General features: G+C 39.6%; 1 protein-coding gene across 1 annotated transcript in view; it reads right to left on the reverse strand.

Moving 5' to 3' along the window:
- ctdp1 (CTD (carboxy-terminal domain, RNA polymerase II, polypeptide A) phosphatase, subunit 1) overlaps positions 1-16,925 on the reverse strand; it is a 149,959-nt gene that overhangs the window by 80,193 nt on the left and 52,841 nt on the right. The gene's annotated exons all lie outside the window — the stretch shown is intronic.

Raw genomic sequence — 16,925 nt, forward strand, 5'->3', positions numbered from 1 at the left:
GCATCATTTGTGCATTGATACAAAAAAAACCTCTCTGCCACACAGACACCCACACCCCACCACTCTCATCTGCGGTTTGTTGCAGTGGCCGTGCAGAAACTATGTCACTGTATATAAAGTTCTAGACACTCCACCTATTTAACGATTAATCGAAGCTACAGAATATAAATCAAAGCTTGCTTGTGTTGTACTGTTGATGTTGAAATGAGTCACCAACAGTTAGTTTTTCCGTCTGATTAATACCATTTACATCAGCATCGGTGCCATTATGGTACCAAATTTCAGAGTTCATCCTTAGTACCGGGTAGACCCAATCGACGTATACTTCATAGGTTTCACTGGGAATATACCCTCCTGAGAGCCTTTGTGTTTTGCATAACAGGGCTATTTTATGTGCAACTTTGATAAAAGACCTCGACCAAAAAGCAAAAACTAATCCCCACCTCAGAGAACGGAGGATATTGTACTGTTATGTTCGTAAACTATCTAACCTCAAGAAAGGTGTAAATCCGCACTGGCAGCTTCTGACCGTCCAATTTTGTTTGCGGCAGGCAACCTCAATCTTTACACAGCAAACACCCACAGAAGAAGGATTACGTGGGCTTTATCCCGTCTGAAATACCAACTTAATTTGTGAGGAGGTGCTAATAGGTCAGGCAGTTGACGTTTGAATCGGAAGATGGCGAGGTAGTCGTTTAATGCTGCCGCAACAGAGGAAGATTAAGTCTTTGCGTTCATACCGGAAAGCTCATTTGACGCCTGGGGGGATTTTGGATAGAATCAAAAACACACGATGGGAGAGAGGCAGCTAGAAAAACATTTATCTGAGTTGTTTATTAGCTCAGGGTGAACTCAAGGCCATGCAGATAGCTCTGAGGTGTTAACTCAACTGCCCGTTACTTAAAGGACAAGCTAAGAACGGAACTATTTAGAGTATACTTATGGTTTTTGACTGTCAACACTATTTCTCTATCCCAGGGGTGTTCAAGCTGTGGCCCGCAGGCCAATAAGGCCTGCAAGTGTCTTCATTTGGCCCACGAGTCGTCATAAGTTTATTAAGAAATCTGGCCTGCGGTGTGTATTCAAATTAATTTTAAATACCTGACTGACTGCTGCAACTTTGCCGCCATCTTGTGGCTAAAGTGAGTGAATCAGGTCAATGACTATTACCGTATTTTTCGGAGTAAAAGTCGTACCGGAGTATAAGTCGCACCTGCCGAAAATGCATAATAAAGAAGGAAAAAAACATATATAAGTCGCACTGGAGTATAAGTCGCATTTTTGGGGGAAATTTATTTGATAAAACCCAACACCAAAAATAGACATTTGAAAGGCAATGTAAAATAAATAAAGAATAGTGAACAACAGGCTGAATAAGTGTACGTTATATGACGCATAAATAACCAACTGAGAACGTGCCTGGTATGTTAACGTAACATATTATTCAAATAACTATAACATATAGAACATGCTATACGTTTACCAAACAATCTGTCACTCCTTATCGCTAAATCCCATGAAATCTTATACGTCTAGTCTCTTACGTGAATGAGCTAAATAATATTATTTGATATTTTACGGTAATGTGTTAATAATTTCACACATAAGTCGCTCCTGAGTATAAGTCGCACCCCCGGCCAAACTATGAAAGAAACTGCGACTTATAGTCCGAAAAATACGGTAATAATGCTTGATACTGAACACAGTACAGCATTTAATTATACGACCGAAACCAAAAAACTTCCCTACACATGTCACACACAAAAAATGCAGCTCACACAAAAACATAAAACCTGCCTTTGTGGATAGTATTTAAAAAAAAACGTCCAAGAACTGTAAACAATTGAACATTACACCAATTTATATCCATTACAATGCATGATGGGAAAAATGAAAAACACTTATCCATTGTTGGCGCATTTTAGCTGCTTCATATTTCTGATCGATTACAAAACTTTTAAGTCGCCATGGAAGTAAACAAGGTAAAAGGGTCGAACATTCACATATTCCTAATATCCAATAATATTATTCATTAAATATTATTTAATTAATATGATATGTATACATATATGTATAGGCTATATCTATCTATCATTCATATATATATATATATATATATATATTGCTTTATATGCAGGAGGCTTTCGGCCCCTGGCCAATTTTATTTTAGTCCAATGCAGCCTCCAATTCAAAAGGTTTTGACACCCCTGCTCCATCCCAATATCTCAGAGCCCTAACAACATCATGAATCGGTATACCGTATTTTTTGGACTATAAGTCGCCGTTTTTTTCATAATTTGGCCGGGGGTGCGACTTATACTCAGGAGCGACTTATGTGTGAAATTATTAACACATTGCCTTAAAATATCAAATAATATTATTTAGCTCATTCACGTAAAAGACTAGACGTATAAGATTTCATGGGATTTAGCGATTAGGAGTGACAGATTGTTTGGTAAACGTATAGCATGTTCTATATGTTATAGTTATTTGAATGACTCTTACCATAATATGTTACGTTAACATACCAGGCACGTTCTCAGTTGGTTATTTATGCCTCATATAACGTACACTTATTCAGCCTGTTGTTCACTATTCTTTATTTATTTTAAATTGCCTTTCAAATGTCTATTCTTGGTGTTGGCTTTTATCAAATACATTTCCCCAGAAAATGCGACTTATACTCCAGTGCGACTTATATATGTTTTTCCCCTTCTTTATTATGCATTATCGGCCAGTGCGACTTATACTCCGGAGCGACTTATACTCCGAAAAATACGGTATATATATTATTTTTTTTAAAGTCCATTAAGGCACACTTGGGACAAGAGCATGACGTCAATGAAATAAACTAGAAAGGAGAACAAGGCCGTCTTTCTGTGACCAACTCCACATTTTCTTCCGATTTCCTTGGACCATTCAACATATGTTACTGTTTAAAATGTGAGAGATGATTAAAAGACCAGATAAAGCATAAGAAGAGACTGTTCTGGAATCCTTATGCCACAACACGTCCTTTAAGCAAGCGAAAAAGCGAGACATCTTGCCACAGTCGGGAGAATGAAAATATTTCTGCATTGCCTGCCAAGAACTGTGTTCGAATGGAAATGAGAGCAGGGGGAATCGTCACAGTGTTCTAGGTTTAAGGACACTCAATTCAGTCTTGAGAGATGCTTGTGTTGACATGAAGGCTGAAAGGTAAAACTAAAATCTTTTTGCAAAACCTCTGAAATTGTAGATCGGCAATGCCTGCAAGTGTCTCCTCTTGGCATATGCACCACATTATGTTAATTAAATGTAAACAGGGACTTCACATACGAGGGTGAAAAATAAGAAGCTAAACTATTTGGGAATCCAACTGCTTTGGTGCATGTAAACAGATTTAGTAACCTGGACAAATGCAGTCACGACACAGAAGAGTTATAATGTTAATATGTTTGATGTTAAAGGGGAACATTATCACAATTTCAGAATTGTTAAAACCATTAAAAATCAGTTCCCAGTGGCTTATTATATTTTTCGAAGTTTTTTTCAAAATTTTACCCATCACGCAATATCCCTAAAAAAAGCTTCAAAGTGCCTGATTTTAACCATCGTTATAAACACCCGTCCATTTTCCTGTGACGTCACATAGTGAAGCCAACACAAACAAACATGGCGGAAAGAACAGCAAGCTATAGCGACATTAGCTCGGATTCAGACTCGGATTACAGCGGCTTAAGCGATTCAACAGATTACGCATGTATTGAAACGGATGGTTGTAGTGTGGAGGCAGGTAGCGAAAACGAAATTGAAGAAGAAACTGAAGCTATTGAGCCATATCGGTTTGAACCGTATGCAAGCGAAACCGACGAAAACGACACGACAGCCAGCGACACGGGAGAAAGCGAGGACGAATTCGGCGATCGCCTTCTAACCAACGATTGGTATGTGTTTGTTTGGCAATAAAGGAAACTAACAACTATGAACTAGGTTTACAGCATATGAAATACATTTGGCAACAACATGCACTTTGAGAGTGCAGACAGCCCAATTTTCATCAATTAATATATTCTGTAGACATAACCTCATCCGCGCTCTTTTCCTGAAAGCTGATCTGTCTAGTTTTGGAGTTGATGTCAGCAGGCCAAAGAAGCTAGGGTCGATAGGGGGTTTAGCTCGCTCGTCTGCGGGAACAAACTGCCGCCATTGCTTGCCGTGCTACCGAGGTCCTTTGTCCCTGAATTGCTCACACACTCCGGCAGATTCAATGGAGGTCTGGCGGCAGATTTCTTTGACTTTATTGTTGGAAATGCATTTGCTTTGAGTGTCGCAGGATATCCACACATTCTTGCCATCTCTGTCGTAGCATAGCTTTCGTCGGTAAAGTGTACGGAACAAACGTCCAATTTCTTGCCACTTTCGCATCTTTGGGCCACTGGTGCAACTTGAATCCGTCCCTGTTCGTGTTGTTACACCCTCCGACAACACACCGACGAGGCATGATGTCTCCAAGGTACGGAAAACAGTCGAAAAAACGGAAAATAACAGAGCTGATTTGACTCGGTGTTTGAGAAAATGGCGGATTGCTTCCCGATGTGACGCCACGTTGTGACGTCATCGCTCCGAGAGCGAATAATAGAAAGGTGTTTAATTCGCCAAAATTCACCCATTTAGAGTTCGGAAATCGGTTAAAAAAATATATGGTCTTTTTTCTGCAACATCAAGGTATATATTGACACTTACATAGGTCTGGTGATAATGTTCCCCTTTAATATTCAAGATCGTCTTATTCAAGGATCTTTATTTGTCATACCTGTCCACATTTGTACATATAGGCACATTTGGACTTAGGTATTAAGAAAAACAGTAATACATAATAAATGGCAATAATGAAAAACAGTAATAAATAATAAATAGGTAATAACATAAGGCACTTAACAAAACAAAGGACCGAGATTAGCTGGCTAAGAACGCTGTGTGGCATGAGATAGATTAAAAAAAAATTATAAGAATTTGTGCAGTCAGTTTGGGGGGGGAGCAGAGGGAGACTATGGAGCCTGGCTGGCATTCAACAGTCTGACAGCTTCAGGGAAGAAGCTGTCTCTGAGCCTGGTGGTTTTACTCTTCATGCTCCGCAGCCGATACCTGAGGGGAGGGGTTGATAAAGGTCGTGTACACGGTGAGTCGAGTCCTTCATGATGCTCAACGTTCTGAGGTGTTGGGAAGGCTGCTTCCCTTGGTCTTCTGTGCAGAGCCTTCCTCTCCACACGGTGATGCAGGTTAAGTTAAAGTGCCAATGATTGTCACACACACACTGGGTGTGGCAAAATTATTCTCTGCATTTGACCCATCACCCTTGATCACCCCCTGGGAGGTGAGGGGAGCAGTGAGCAGCAGTGGTGGCCCCGCCCGGGAATAATTTTTGCTTATTTAACCCCCAATTCCAAACCTTGATGCGGAGTGCCAAGCAGGGAGGTAATGGGTTCCATTTTTATAGTCTTTGGTCGGGGTTTGAACTCGCAATCTACCGATCTCAGGGCGGACACTCTAACCACAAGGCCACTGAGTAGGTGCTGGGCACACTCTCCACCACACAGTTGTAGAGGCTTCTCAGGAATGAGCGCCTTGAGCTTTCCTGACTAAAAAGGATGTGTTGGTGGTCCAGGTGAGGTCTTTGGTTATGTGCACACCCAAGTACTTGAAGCTGGAGACCACTGTCCTACGCACAGGGGAGGAGGGGGATCTCTGTCCCTTCCAAGTCGACCACCATCACCTTGGTCTGCTTCACATTGATGTAGAGATTGTTTTCACTGCACCAGTGCTCCAGGTGTTCATCCTCCTGTCTATATTCGCACTCATCGTCGTTAGTGATGCGTTGCACTACTGATGTGTCGTCCGCAAACTTTACTATATGACAGCTGGGGTGTGTCTCGCCGAGTAGTTATACGTCAGCATAGTGAACAGGAAGGGGCTCAGCACAGAGCCCTGGGGAGAGCCAGTACTGAGGGTCATGAAGGAGGAGACAGTGTTGTGGATCCTGACAGTCTGAGGGTCTATTGGTTAGAAAAGTCAAGGACCCAGTTCCACAGTGTGAGACTCGAGCGAGCGTCTGCACCAGAGATAATGGTATAAAAGGCTGAGGAGAAGTCCAGGAAGAGCAGGTGGACGTAGGAGTTTCTGCTCTCCATGTGGGTGAGGGCTGTGTGGACCACTAACAAGATAGCGCCATCAGTGAAGGGGTTCTTCCTACAGGCGTACAGAAGGGGATTCACACTGACGTCGTGGTCGTCCTTGAGGTAAGTCATGACCAGCCTCTCGAAGCACTTCATGACTACCGGGGTAAGTGCAACAGAAGGGGGACAAAAAATAATCTGTTGCGGGTTTATGATGGCCGCGTTTTCCGATAAACTTTCTGAAGACTAAAGGAGAAGCTTGTCGATCCCTCCGGCGTCTAAAAGGATTAAACCTCCAGATCAATATCTGCAAGAGCTGGGCTCATTGTGAGTGATGACTGGGGCACCATCTCCGACCATAACAGGGCTTAACAAGTCATGTCTCCGAGGGTCGCACAAAGGCAGATGTGACATGTCCAAATCTTTACCTGCATTCGCTGCTTATTTCTTCATGCACATTTCAAAATTTGACCCCTTTTGATTTGAGTTTGTACACAACTTAAAAGGGAACTTCACATTTTTGGCAAATTTTGCCTATCATTCACATTTTTTATGTAAGAAAAGAACACATATGTTTTTATTTTTTTTGCATTCTAAATAGTAAATTAATGCAATCAAAAGTCTGCTTAAAAAGGGAGCCTGTGGGAGTCGTACTTTTCTGCCTATAAAGGCCCTTAAAACAGCCAAACACCTCCATTAAGGTTTAATATACACACTGGTAAGTACAAACCCCGTTTCCATATGAGTTGGGAAATTGTGTTACATGTAAATATAAACGGAATACAATGATTTGCAATCCTTTTCAACCCATATTCAATTGAATGCACTAAAAAGACAAGATATTTTATGTTCAAACTCCTAAACCTTTTTTTTTTTTTTTTGCAAATAATAATTAACTTACAATTTCATGGCTGCAACACGTGCCAAAGTAGTTGGGAAAGGGCATGTTCACCACTGTGTTACATGGCCTCTGCTACCCAACCAGTGCAGCTTAAAAGATTTCGCAGAGTTCAACGACAATGCAAAAGACTGTGTAAAGAAATGGGAAACTGTCATATAACCACATGCTTCAAAGACACGAAAAGAAGAAGAATGGCCTTTCCTTTTAAACTCTGTAAACGTTTGGGAACTGAGGAGACACATTTTTTAAGCTTCTCAGGTGGCATTCTTTCCCATTCTTGCTTGATGTGCAGCTTAAGTTGTTCAACAGTCGGGGGGTCTCCGTTGTGGTATTTTAGGCTTCATAATGCGCCACACATTTTCAATGGGAGACAGGTCTGGACTACAGGCAGGCCAGTCTAGTACCCGCACTCTTTTACTATGAAGCCAAGTTGATGTAACGCGTGGCTTGGCATTGTCTTGCTGAAATAAGCAGCGGCGTCCATGGTAACGTTGCTTGGATGGCAACATATGTTGCTCCAAAACCTGCATGTACCTTTCAGCATTAATGGCGCCTTCACAGATGTGTAAGTTACCGATGTCGTGGGCACTAATACACCTCCATACCATCACAGATGCTGGCTTTTCAACTTTGCGCCTATAACAATCCGGATGGTTCTTTTCCTCTTTGGTCCGGAGAACACGACGTCCACAGTTTCCAAAAACAATTTGAAATGTGGACTCGTCAGACCACAGAACACTTTTCCACTTTGTATCAGTCCATCTTAGATGAGCTCAGGCCCAGCGAAGCCGACGGCGTTTCTGGGTGTTGTTGATAAACGGTTTTCGCCTTGCATAGGAGAGTTTTAACTTGCACTTACAGATGTAGCGACCAACTGTAGTTACTGACAGTGGGTTTCTGAAGTGTTCCTGAGCCCATGTGGTGATATCCTTTACACACTGATGTCGCTTGTTAATGCAGTACAGCCTGAGGGATCGAAGGTCACGGGCTTAGCTGCTTACGTGCAGTGATTTCTCCAGATTCTCTGACCTCTTTGATGATACTACGGACCGTAGATGGTGAAATCCCTAAATTCCTTGCAATAGCTGATTGAGAAAGTTTTTTCTTAAACTGTTTAACAATTTGCTCACGCATTTGTTGACAAAGTGGTGACCCTCGCCCCATCCTTGTTTGTGAATGACTGAGCATTTCATGGAATCTACTTTTATACCCAATCATGGCACCCACCTGCTCCCAATTTGCCTGTTCACCTGTGGGATGTTCCAAATTAGTGTTTGATGAGCATTCCTCAACTTTATCAGTATTTATTGACACCTTTCCCAACTTCTTTGTCACGTGTTGCTGGCATCAAATTCTAAAGTTAATAATTATTTGCAACAAAAAAAAACGTTTATCAGTTTGAACATCAAATATGTTGTCCTTGTAGCATATTCAACTGAATAAGGGTTGAAAATGATTTGCAAATCATTGTATTCCGTTTATATTTACATCTAATACAATTTCCCAACTCATATGGAAACGGGGTTTGTATATATGTAATGTAGTATTGGGCACTTTTAAAGTGTGTTTGGTGTTGGAATTTTCCAAATCGGTCGGGAAATGTTGACGTAGTAACATTTTTATTGAGAAATGGTATTAATGGAATTCCTGGAATTTCGGGAAAACCGGGAATTTTTATAATTCCAAAAACAACTTTGTTTTTTGACCTGATTAAGAGGAATGTTTTGACGGTGGAACGGTTGAAGTGGGTTGAAGAAAGTGGAAGGAGTAGTTGACAGAAAGAAGGAGCATTCACACAATTACACAATTAAAATAGATTTCCCAACAAGAACATGGACGGAAGATAGTAACATTTTAGTCCAAACGGACCTACTTGTCTTCGACATTGCTGTTTTACAGTTGGAACATTACAGGAACTTTATATACATTATATTTTCTTTGCAGGACAAACCTACGATTACGACACAGCACCATCAACAACATTTAAATGTGCGCCTGTCGCCACGACTCAGGATTTGTACCTAGCTTCACTCAATTAAACCTGTTTTTCCCCCCGCTTTTGCCCTCAAGAAAGAGAACGTTTAGTAATGTCACAAACTGCCCTTTAGCTCAAGTGACATTAGAAATGCAATGTTTCTGCAGAAGCTCTGTCATTCCATTTACTTTTCCTGGGGTACAAACGTGTACGACAAGGATTGGTCTTTAAAGAAGCAAAGAGTCCTAGTCTCTGTTTTGAAGGCAAAGTTTGACGCATTTCAGTTTTTGAAAGGTCTGGTAAAAAAAAAAAAGCATTGTGGTAAAGAAGAAAAATGTTATGTAACCATAAAACCATTTCACTCGGTGGTTAGAGTTAAAGGGGAACATTATCACAATTTCAGAATTGTTAAAACCATTAGAAATCAGTTCCCAGTGGCTTATTATATTTTTCGAAGTTTTTTTCAAAATTTTACCCATCACGCAATATCCTTAAAAAAAGCTTCAAAGTGCCTGATTTTAACCACCCGCCCATTTTCCTGTGACGTCACATAGTGAAGCCAACACAAACAAACATGGCGGAAAGAACAGCAAGCTATAGCGACATTAGCTCGGATTCAGACTCGGATTACAGCGGCTGAAGCGATTCAACAGATTACGAATGTATTGAAACGGATTGTTGTAGTGTGGAGGCAGGTAGCGAAAACGAAACTGAAGAAGAAACTGAAGCTATTGAGCCATATCGGTTTGAACCGTATGCAAGCGAAACCGACGAAAACGACACGACAGCCAGCGACACGGGAGAAAGCGAGGACGAATTTGGCGATCGCCTTCTAACCAACGATTGGTATGTGTTTGTTTGGCATTAAAGAAAACTAACAACTATGAAATAGGTTTACAGCATATGAAATACATTTGGCAACAACATGCACTTTGAGAGTGCAGACAGCCCAATTTTCATCAATTAATATATTCTGTAGACATACCCTCATCCGCGCTCTTTTCCTGAAAGCTGATCTGTCCAGTTTTGGAGTTGATGTTAGCAGGCCAGGGAAACTAGGGTCGATAGGGGGTTTAGCTCGCTCGTCTGCGGGAACAAACTGCCGCCATTGCTTGCCGTGCTACCGAGGTCCTTTGTCCCTGAATTGCTCACACACTCCGGCAGATTCAATGGGGGTCTGGCGGCAGATTTCTTTGACTTTATCGTTGGAAATGCATCTGCTTTGAGTGTCGCAGGATATCCACACATTCTTGCCATCTCTGTCGTAGCATAGCTTTCGTCGGTAAAGTGTGCGGAACAAACGTCCAATTTCTTGCCACTTTCGCATCTTTGGGCCACTGGTGCAACTTGAAACTGTCCCTGTTCGTGTTGTTACACCCTCCGACAACACACCGACGAGGCATGATGTCTCCAATGTACGGAAAACAGTCGAAAAAACGGAAAATAACAGAGCTGATTTGACTCGGTGTTTGAGAAAATGGCGGATTGCTTCCCGATGTGACGCCACGTTGTGACGTCATCGCTCCGAGAGCGAATATTAGAAAGGCGTTTAATTTGCCAAAATTCACCCATTTAGAGTTCGGAAATCGGTTAAAAAATATATGTTTTTTTTCTGCAACATCAAGGTATATACCGGTATTGACGCTTACATAGGTCTGGTGATAATGTTCCCCTTTAAGCAACCAAATGAAACATTGAAAACAATAAGCTCCAGAAAACACACCATGATAGGAATCCATGACATTATCATCTAACGTCGTTAACACTTCTAGATGAACTACATCGACTTAATGTTCATGCAAAAAGTCTAATTTACACAACAATCGCCTTGTGAGAACTGAGCACCTCATTAACCAGCTAGAACAGTGCTACATCACAATAAGATGGCCTCTAATTATTGCACAAAATTAATTATGTCCATTACAACATGGCAATGTACACAATGCCACTAATTAATAAGCGCTCCAAACAGAACAGAACAGATCTTTGGCGGTTTCAAAATAAATAAAATTAAAGTGCATGTCCTCGCCCAATGATCTGAGCTCGCAATTTCCTTCTACACGCAGTGACAATTATTGGATAGATTATCCAGCTGATATCTCGGTGGAAGGACATAATGGAACAACACTGGTGACATCATTTTCACAGTCGGTCCGAGACTTGCCATAGCAACGTCCTCGGGGGCTATTATAGTTCTCAGACGTTCGTTACATGAATAGAAAGAAGGGGGGAAAAAACACACTTTACAGTAAGTCTCCCTGGCATGCCTCCTAATATCAGCTGCAATAATGATCCATTTCCACATTATTAATGACAAAGAAAAGTGATTCAGTCGGCATCATGTTGTGAAAATGTTTCCCTTCCGCATGATAATTGACCCAAAGCAATAGACAATAACATTGACAGTTTAAACTATAAATTCTGTGAGTACCAATCTATAAGAGCCGAGTCTCTTATAGTTGATGGGTGCGTGGTCGACAAAACAGTAAAGGCTGTGGCTGTGGGCAACCTGATGTACTTTTCCCACCAGGTGGCAGTAGCTGCAGTTTAAGTATCCAGCATCCAGCAGCTCTCTGCATGTGCTTATTGTTAGTTACTCAGCGGTTGGTATGAGACTTGTGCATGTTCCAGTTGCCGTACTGTTGTTTACAAGGAACTGGTGTTATTGCTGACTGAGCAGCTTGCTCCTTAGCGCTACTAAAACATTGGTTTTGTCTAGCAATGTTCCGATCAGAGATTTTCGCGACTAACACGATAATCCTTGCGTGAAATTGCGTGAATACCAATACCGGTCACATGTATCCACTGTAAAATTTCAATTCATTTATTGTGAGTGCTATTGACAGCTTAACAATATCAACACAGTATTTAAACTACCGTATTTTTCGGACTATAAGTCGCAGTTCTTTTTCATAGTTTGGCCGGGGGTGCGACTTATACTCAGGAGCGACTTATGTGTGAAATTATTAACACATTACCGTAAAATATCAAATATTTTATTTTGCTCATTCACGTAAGAGACTAGATGTATAAGATTTCATGGGATTTAGCGATTAGGAGTGACAGATTGTTTGGTAAACGTATAGCATGTTCTATATGTTATAGTTATTTGAATGACTCTTACCATAATATGTTACGTTAACATACCAGTTGGTTATTTATGCCTCATATAACGTACACTTATTCAGCCTGTTGTTCACTATTCTTTATTTATGTGAAGTTGCCTTTCAAATGTCTATTCTTGGCGTTGGGTATTATCAAATAAATTTCCCCAAAAATGCGACTTATACTCCGGTGCGACTTATTTATGTTTTTTCCTTCTTTATTATGCATTTTCGGCAGGTGCGACTTATACTCCGGTGAAATGTTTTTTGGGGGGAAATATTGCATGGATTGTGTCTTTGCCATATAAAAGTTTTCTTTGACAAAAATGTCAGAAAACAAAAATATTCCAAAAATCTGATATCTATAGATAGATCTGAAGTTGATCTCGAGACGTACCGTATTTTTCGGACTATAAGTCACAGTTTTTTTCATAGTTTGGCCGGGGGTGCGACTTATACTCAGGAGCGACTTATGTGTGAAATTATTAACACATTACCGTAAAGTATCAAATAATATTTAGCTCATTCACGTAAGAGACTAGATGTATAAGATTTCATCGGATTCAGCGATTAGGAGTGACAGATTGTTTGGTAAACGTATAGCATGTTCTATATGTTATAGTTATTTGAATGACTCTTACCATAATATGTTACGTTAACATACCAGGCACGTTTTCAGTTGCTTATTTATGCCTCATATAACGTACACTTATTCAGCCTGTTGTTCACTATTCTTTATTTATTTTAAATTGCCTTTCAAATGTCTATTCTTGGTGTTGGGTTTTATCAAATAAACTTCCCCCAAAAATGAGACTTATACTACAATGCGACATATATGTTTTTTCCCTTCTTTATTATGCATTTTCGGCCGGTGCGACTTATACTCCGACAAATACGGTAGTTCCTTATTATCTTTTTTTACATTAAAAAAACAAAAGGTACACAATATCTGAACAAAAACTACTACCATATTTGTCGGACTATAAGGCACGCTTAAAATACTTTTTCTGAAAAATAAGGAGTGTGCTTTGTAACCCGATGCCCCTAATGTACGGATTCATTTTGTCTGGGTTTACCCGACCTCGAAGCAATTTTTTTTGGTACATGGTGTAATGATAAGTGTGACCAGTAGATGGCAGTCACATATAAGAGATATGTGCAGACTGCAGGTTGACACCTGTTCAGTAAATGACTTGAGTCAGCACAACCAAAAGTTTGATGTTTCATTGAGAATATAGAACATTACACACGGTGCTCAAAAATCTGTCAAAATGTTTTAGTACGACTTTGGTAAGCTATGTACCACTTGATGGATTGTCGGGGCATTACGGCTACCGTATGACCTTAAAATGTCACCCATTACATGTAGGGATGTCCGATAATGGCTTTTTTGCCGATATCCGATATTGTCCAACTCTTAATTACCGATACCGATATATACAGTCATGGAATTAACACATTATTATGCCTAATTTGGACAAACAGGTATGGTGAAGATAAGGTCCTTTTTTTTTTAAATTAATAAAATAAAATAAGATAAATAAATTAAAAACATTTTCTTGAATAAAAAAGAAAGTAAAACAATATAAAAACAGTTACATAGAAACTAGTAATAAATGAAAATGAGTAAAATTAACTGTTAAAGGTTAGTACTATTAGTGGACCAGCAGCACGCACAATCATGTGTGCTTACGGACTGTATCCCTTGCAGACTGTATTGATATATAATGTAGGAACCAGAATATTAATAACTGAAAGAAACACATATTGAATGAGTGTAAATGGGGGAGGGAGGTTTTTTGGGTTCGTGCACTAATTGTAAGTGTATCTTGTGTTTTTTATGTTGATTTAATAAAAAAAAAAAAATTAAAATAAAATAAAAACGATACCGATAATTTAAAAAAAACGATACCGATAATTTCCGATATTATATTTTAAAGCATTGGCAGGCAGATATTATCGGACATCTCTAATTACAAGACATCTGGCGTTTTGTTTCGACCTATTACGCAAAACCAACTTTTCTTACCTATTGGTTCCTGCTGTTCTGTATTTGGGATCTGCATAAGTCTGCATAAATTTGCGCGAGTCCGCCATTGCAGTCCGCGCCGACCCCTTACTATTAAAGCTCCTCCTTTTTCTCAATCTTCTTGAAGTAGGGCATTCATCCTCCCCTGTTGCCATTTCTAATACAAAGTAGCACAGAGTTTGAACTTGTATCTGACTCGCTATGGAAGTGCTAAAAACTATCGGTGCAACAAAGATGACGGGGAAAAGACGCTGTTGAAGTGGAGCCACATAAATAAGACCAGCCCACAAAACGGCGCATCCTGAAGAGAAGGTCAGAAAGCGTCTTGAAGTTGGTCTGTAAAACATAATCTATGCACAATTTTGACTAAAGAACCACCTTTACATGTAGAAAAAATTTATAATATGACATCTTTAATGTGCGTTATAATCCGGTGCGCCTTTTGTATTAAAATACACCCGAATAGACCCGCTCATCAGCAGTGCACTTTAAAATCTGGTGCGCCCTATGGTTAGAAAAATACGGTACCTACTACTCATTGAAAACATTTTTGCCCTCAAAGTCTTTCTGTGTCCAAGAATGTATATTCTCTGAATTTCTAAACATGAACGAAAACAATAAAAACATTTTTTGGAGAAAATAAAAAATATCGACCTAATCACTCTAATATGGAACATGTTTAGCCTTGTCCTAATACTTGATAATGATACTTGATATCTTTGATATATAAATACATTTCTATTTGCCATAATGGAAGTGATTATTATTAACTTAAAACCTCTAAAGGCTTAGTTGGCCACATGCGTGGACAGCACCTTTTAGCTCTTATTTCCAAAATTGTGTACACTACTGAATTGGGGTCTTATGGTCGCTTATGTGGACACTTATACTGCCATCTGGTGGTGTCAGAAGAGTATAACATACAATGGAATTTGGGGGAAAAAAAGTGTAAAAATAAGAATTAGCATGTCACTAAACATGAAGTACATGTTTGTTACTTATGGACTAAGTACATCATATCAAAAGATGATTCTTAGTTTTTAATCTAATTAGGGTCCAATAAGCCCAAATAGCAAAGAGAAATAATAAAAAGCATGTAAACAAACAGCTTGGGCCTTAAGAGGTTGTTTAATTAAGGGAGTAGTAAAAGACTGTATATGGGGATACAGAAATAAGTACTAGTTTGTCAGCCTGGGGACTAAAAGTAAATACAATATTATTCAGAGGGGAGCGGCATTTGTGATCGGCATTGAAAGGCCAAAATCGGCAATGGTGACACATTTATTCAGGAAAGTCGGTAAAAACTGATTGGAGGCCGATTGATCGGCACATCCCCAGCTTTGTTAGTGCTGTGCAATATCCATCAAAGACAACTACATTTTCCCTATTCATGCACTCCAAAACATTTTAAAAGTTAAAAATTTTGTCTGCTTCCAGTGAACACTTTTTAGAATTAAAACTACCGTATTTTTCGGATTATAAATCGCTCCGGAGTATACGTCGCACCGGCCAAAAATGCATAATAAAGAAGGAAAAAAACATACATACGTCGCATTTTTGGGGGAAATTTATTTGATAAAATCCAACACCAAGAATAGACATTTGAAAGGCAATTTAAAATAAATAAAGAATAGTGAACAACAGTTTGAATAAGTGTACGTTATATGAGGCATAAATAACCAACTGAGAACGTGCCTGGTATGTTAACGTAACATATTATGGTAAGAGTCATTCAAATAACTATAACATACAGAACATGCTATACGTTTACCAAACAATCTGTCACTCCTAATCACTAAATCAGACGAAATCTTCTTCCTCGGTGTCGCTTCTAAACAACTCTGCCAACTCCAAAGGTATGCGCCGCTTCCTCTTGCCGTTTTCTGCTGCATATTTCACTACGTCCAGTTTGTAATCTGCAGTATACCTGTATGATTTCCTTTTCGGTGCCATTTTTGTTCAGCCCTTCTCAGTTTTTATAAGTTACCGCCAATGTTGAAATGATCCATTTTTATAGCTACGGACGTAGTAGCAGGTAGCATCCCATGACCCACAATGCACTTCTGCCATGACCCGCCCCAGCCAAATTTTTATTGGTTGACGTGTGTGACGATCGCTGACATTCGCCTCGTCTCTTACGGGAATGAGATAAATAATATTATTTTATATTTTACGGTAATGTGTTAATAATTTCACACATAAGTCGCTCAGGAGTATAAATCGCACCCCCGGCCAAACTATGAAAAAAACTGCGATTTATAATCCGAAAAATACGGTACATTCTATTTGACATCCCGGGATCAGGAAGGGTACATGCTTTCCAAAAACACTCATTTATTTTATATTAAGTACAATATATTTAGTATTTTGTATTAATTCTATTAATAAAATACAACAATAGCAGTGAATAGGCACGATATTTATTTTTATTTTTATGCCCGGTTATTTTCATGTAATGACTTAAACAGATTGCCAACTTCAAGGTTCAAGGTTCAAGGTTCAACTTTATTTTACCCGCGGGGAAATTTGTCTGGCACAGTGCATCATTGCTTTCTTAACATACACAAAAACAACAGAACTAAAACACAAGCAAATACACAACCACAACCAGACAACTAACATTTAAACATCAGAACATGGAGCTTGATAGACATAGGAGGCACTTTGATGTAGGCATAAAAACTACAGTATGGAAATAAAGGTAAAGTACCAGTGTGCATTGCACTAGAGCTCATGGATAAAGTGCTGTGTGCTAAAGTGC

The sequence above is a fragment of the Nerophis lumbriciformis genome, linkage group LG37 (genome assembly GCF_033978685.3).
Source record: "Nerophis lumbriciformis linkage group LG37, RoL_Nlum_v2.1, whole genome shotgun sequence".
Lineage (NCBI taxonomy): Eukaryota > Metazoa > Chordata > Actinopteri > Syngnathiformes > Syngnathidae > Nerophis > Nerophis lumbriciformis.